Consider the following 6000-nt stretch of genomic DNA (forward strand, 5'->3'; position numbering starts at 1 on the left):
TGTCTAAGGACAACTTTATGTCTCTCCCCTTCTTCACACTTCCTGGGTACGCTTTCCTGGAGCTTAGTCTACTTGAAGAGCTGAACAACTTCCATACTCACCAGAAGGGCAACTTAACACCAAAGCCCAGAGGGACCTACTGCTGAGACCTGCACAGGGAGGTTTGTCTGCAGACTCTGCCACTGCAAGTATGGTGGGAGGTAGTAGGGACATGGATATGTTGGCTACCATCCTTTTTGCTTCAGTTTTCAGTACTCTGCTATTCCTCTACTTGGGTAAAAATATGTTTAAACGTATCAACTTATCACCCTGACAAAACCCAATGTATTTACTATGCTGAGCTTAGTCTTAGTGGTACCTGGTAGATCTGCTCTTGCATCCCAAAACCAAAGCGCTGCAGGTCAGACTTAAGATTCATATTCAAGTACGGGTTGTTTTTTGTTTGTTTGTTTGCTTTATGGAAGGCTCTTATTTGGAATAGGTGCAACACGCTTAGATGTGAAAAAACTTTTGTTTGATAAGTGAAAATATTTGTGAATGTGGTTGCTCATGTAGGTTGGATATCTTCATGTGTTGCCCTGTTACAGAAGGGTCTTGCAGCAATGCAAGCTATGGCTTACAGCTATTCATGTTCTGTTTCTAATACAGCTGCTTGAAAGGAAAGTCCTGGAAATCATTTCAGAGAAGCTGGATGGCTAATGAAAGGAGATTTTTCTGTGACAGCATGGATTTTTTCATGGGCCAAATATGCATATAGTGTGAGAAACTCACTGGTTATGGTGTCTCATGTAGTATCTTTCCACCAGAAATGCCACAAACATCTTATTACCAGAGTTACTACTCTATTCAAAGGTAAGTTACAATTAATTTGCTCCATTCCTCCTTTCAAGTATGCTGGGCTATGCACTGATGTGGCACAATAAAACATCTATTGTACATAGTGATATCTGCATGCTAAATAGTTTTTCCCAACACAATCTCCCTTCATCAGTATGGTGTTTCCTATCTTGATGTTCCTGAGAAAAGATATTATGTCCTATGTGATATCTTCAGAATCAGGTTTATTGGCTTTAGCTGATACAGGCAGTTTGCACTTACAGTAAAGAATTTTGAAGAACGAAGTTCTTTACAAAAGCCAAAGGCTGTAAAATATATCCAGGTAGTGTTTGATGCATGCCTTTGTGTATGCATGTTTATATTCATTGTGAGTTTATATAACTGATTTCATTTTCAGTAACAAAGAAGTAGCTTGGGACTAAAAAGGGATTATTTCTATTATTTAGGCTTTGATAATGTGTTGTCTTGCTTTTTGTAGTTTCACTAAGAATCAACACCATTTTGGTCTTCTCCAGTAGCATGTTTTGGAATAGTTTTCTTTTTCCTCATATACCCTATTTTCAGGTGAACACAGTTGTAGCTGTTCTCTTATAGGCAGCTTTCTTCTCTTTTCTTCTCTTTAGTGCTGTGTTGTACAGGCACAGATTTCTGACAGTTGCAAAACATGCCTCAGATAACTCACTGTTTGCTACTGGTATGACAAGAAAAACCCTTGGAACTTCTCATTGTTCCTGAGACTGCATAACAAGAACCTCCTTGCCACTAGGTTCATAAAGGACAGCTTGGAAGGCCTGCGTGAGTATTCTCACAGCAGTGTTGGTGGTTGTAACAAAGTATGCATCTTTTCCCAGGTTTGATCTTGACAACATAAACAGATATCAAACTTCACAGGGATTGATACCTTGTCACCGGTTTTGCTTTAACGGACATTTTCTCCTGATGACTTCCTACGCCATATGGCAGTTTTCTATACTTTATTTATTTATTTTTTGCAATAAGTGGACAGCTACAGCTGTTTTCTCATTGCAAAAACCCCCTGCGCAGCTGGGGAAGCAGCCTATGCCAGGCACAAGAGGACCTGGTGCAACCTCCAGCTGCCAGGCTGGACTATACCTCCACTGCTGGCCTGCAGAGACCTGAGCCAGTTGTGTGCAGGACGATGCCTACCTCCACTACCCTCCCTCTCCAGCCTTAGAGTTTGGCATGGCTCACGCAAGCCTCTGTGCTCTCCTATTCCCCTACGTGTGGTGAGGATGAGTTAAAGCTGTTGCATGGGGTTTGGCAGCTAAAAAGTGGGCTGTGTTAAAATGTGAAGAGCAATGTGGCTTCTGTAGAGGGCTGAGGGAGAGGAAGAAGGCTGAAGAGTAGCATTTACTTGAGGTTGTATCACAGCAAGCACTGTTATGGTGGTTTCTGACATGGCGCACTCTTTCCCACTGCTGGAAAGGAGCTTCTCATGTTGTTCTTTCATAATAAACCTTCTACAGCCATCTTCGTATCATTAATATCAGTCAGGGAAGAGCAATGTCCAGAAGTGGTATCCACAGAAGAATAATGCATAGTCATGAGGCAGAAGTCTCTTGGAGACTACTCTACTGTCTCTTGGAGTAGCAGAACAGTGTACATTTCTCCAGTGCTCCTCAAAGCTGTGAAGAAAGGCCACCCCTGGAAGGTGGGGTTGTTCAAACTGGTTCAGTGCACTGGATGAATATGAGAATAGGTTTTTCATAACTCTCAGGTGGTCTTTGCCCTTCCCACTCTCACACCACACATTCCAGGACTCTTTGGCTGGAGGGGAATGCCTTATGCATGGCTGTGGCATGAGGCATGAGGCAGCTGGCAGCACATTTTGACACCATGAACAACTCATCTGTCTGAATGCTTTCAGCAAATCACTGAGATAATCAAGCCTTAAAAGCAACCAGGAGGGAGGAAGGGGAGGAAATAACCCAAACAACCTCAAAACAATCTTTAAAATGCTATCCAGGGCTATTCTCAACCTCACTGAGCAGTGCTTGAGTGAGCTGAGTTCTACTGACAGCAGAAGTCATAGGCGGAAAAATTCCACACAAGATGCATATGCTCTCAGCAGGCCTCTGAAACAGTGGGACTAAAAGACCATTTTTAAAGGTCAGAATTATTATAGGGCATTAATTAGCAATCAAATAATGCTGGAATTTCCTTAGTAAATATAGACAATCTCTAAGGATGCTTGCAGCAGAGGGTGCAGCCACCTGCAAAGAATTTGGATACTATAGCAAAAAATGTCTTGCTCAGAACACAGGTAGAAAAACATGATGAGAAAACAATATGACTTCCTTGAAGTAATTAGGAGGTGGTACTTAGAGTAAATAAGCTTTTGCAGAATGAAGTGTTAGTGAACAAAATAAGTGTAAATATACCAGGAGTCAGATTTTCAAGTGCTGAAAATAAAAGGTAAATAGTCTTCTATTTTAACAGTGTTACTTCAGATGTTAGCAAAAGGTAAAGTGCCTTTGTAGAGAGAGGACATCAGAAAAGAGATGGAATACATTTAAAAATTCTTGAAAGTGAACATGGTCAAATCCCTACCACTACCAGCAGTGATGTCTTTATTTGGTCCTTAGAGAGTTCAGGGACTTTACAGAGACTTCAGAGACAGTGGATGGTGGGCATTTTTAGGAGAAGTTGAAAAGGCTAACTGAAATTTTGCACATAATTTTTCATTGCTCTTGAATGCAAGTAGAACAAGGCCAGATGTGTACCTCCTGCAATATAAGCGTTGCTTTACCACTATCTTTGACAATATGATATTGGCTTAAGAATTACTGATTTCTGTGAGTTATTTGCTATTTATTAATTATATGCATATTTTAACAAGAGGAGAGTGATAACCATGTTTAAGTTTTTCTTCTTATCATGGGAGGCTGATTGGCAGAACTGAAGCTGAGTTTTGAAGATGTATATATTTAGTGAGAAGACCCTATTGATCATAGATGGAAAGAACTGAAACAACCAAAACTTGGGATTGAATTTGGCTTCTGTTTTTGTCCTTTCATATTGCAAAAGTTAACAGTGTGGGGTATCTGGACCTCTTTGTATTCAATCTATGTATAAAATGTAGACGTTTTATAGGCTTTTTGATATATATTTTGATACATTTGGTATATTTTGATTAATATATATGTACATAATGTAGTATATATATTCACCTAGTGGTATTTGCTAAGAAAAACTTTCGATATTGTAATATAGTCTTCAGGTACCTGTTACAGGGAGATGTGAAACTTCTGGCCAATTTGTTTTTAACTGTGAGAAGAAGGTTAACCTTTAACTGTGAATACAGAGGAAAAGAGTATAATGAGTTGGAAAGAGGATATATCTTCTAAAAGAGGAAGCAGGGAATTTAAAGTTAACTATGTCTGTTTTCCATTATGAAGTTCCACTGGATTGGCTCAACAGCCTGAGATAAAAACAGCTGAAGATTTCTATTTATTTTTTTGTTATTTTTGATGGCTATGTGTAGACTCTGAAGTGAGAACTCTCCAAAGATTATCTGACAAGTGCCAGCTTTTAATGAATCCCATTTGTTTTCTTGATTAAGTCTGTTATTACCCCAGTTTAGTCTTGTCACGAGGCCATTAGCTGGAATTTTCATATCATGGATTAGAAAGGAAATTAGACTACAAGAGAAGCACTCATCATCAGTCAGTTTTCAGTGTATATAATAAAATTTACCATATGCAAATTTTAGAACCTGTAGCATTGTACATATGACATTTATATACACACACACGCACACAAAACAACATTTCTTTACAGTGAAATTCATAGCTCAGTAAGGGTTGCAAATAGCAATTTGAGGTAATAATGTTGAATATCGCTATTATATTTGCAGTTAACAAGATTTCTTCAGTGAACTTGCATTTGACAGGATGTGTCAAGTCTGTGATTTGTCAGACAGAAGTTTATTTAGAAAAAAAAAACTACTCAAAAAGTTTTAACCTCTTATTTCCAAGAAGATAAGCATCCAGGAGGCTTATAAAGCCTTGTGGCCACAAAATACTCAGACACTTTGAAGGCGCCTTAAATCTATGTGCTGAGTACAGTAAAAATTTGCACAGATGTAGTGTTTTCAAATTCTTGACTTCCTTGAAAATGCTGTGAGACTAACTATTTAGGACATTTAAACACCCCCATCCTTTTTTGTATGCTTTAAATGGAAAGAACAGACTAGGTTGAAACGTACTTTCTAAATCATATTTTTCAAATCTCAAGATAAACCATTTCAGCCTCTCCTGGACATGAAAATTTGGACAGTGCAATTTGCAGAGGTGCTACATTATTATTTCATCAGTGACTAGAGGTGGAGAGGACTATGACTGAATTAATGGGTGATGCCCTGGCATTATCCTGTAAAGGAAAACCTGAGTTTGGCAAGTACTTGGAGAAAAAGCATTGGAAATATTTGGATGCTATGCCATTACTTACTATTTGCCATTGTATGTCTTTGTTTCTTCTTTCTTCTTCTGTTAATTTCTTTATGATATTATAAATGTGAAGGCTAACCTGATAGCATTTTTTTTTCTTCCCATTTCTTTTCTATCCCCTTTTCTGCAAGTTCTGAAACAAGTGGGATTTTGATGACTCTATTCTCTTCACTTAGAGTTCCCACATTGTTTTATATTTGATGAAGAGCGTGAGAAACATCCTGTAATCAAAGCGAAAACAATTCCAATCATATTACTATTCTACAGGAGCTCCCAAAAGCGTCTTCAGGAATTTGCTGCATTTCTGGATCCACAGAGTTTTATGGAGAACACCAGTTGGTATTCGCAGTTCTTTAAGCCATCCAAATTACTGAAGGAAAACCTTTTTCCATATCCTTACCAGGGTTGTATGGAACACATGGATGCATTTCATAACTAATCAAGTCTAAAGATTCATCTTCTCATTTAATTTTTTGGATGGATAGAAAAGAAACATCTTTATAAAACTGATAAATGACCATGACTACATTTGTAAAGAGTTGCTTTATAAGAATAATTTGGATGGTGGAGAAGAAAAGTACCTCTCACAAAACACAACTTTTCCAAAACCCTACTTTTTTCCAGCACAGTATTCTCTCTCTGGCTACAAGACTCTTTTCTTTCAGTAAATGTATTATAACCCTTTCAGTTTGTT

This window comes from Cyrtonyx montezumae, unplaced genomic scaffold, assembly GCF_038088225.1.
Source record: "Cyrtonyx montezumae isolate F1298 unplaced genomic scaffold, pur_monq_1.0 scaffold_1, whole genome shotgun sequence".
Classification (NCBI taxonomy): Eukaryota; Metazoa; Chordata; class Aves; order Galliformes; family Odontophoridae; genus Cyrtonyx; species Cyrtonyx montezumae.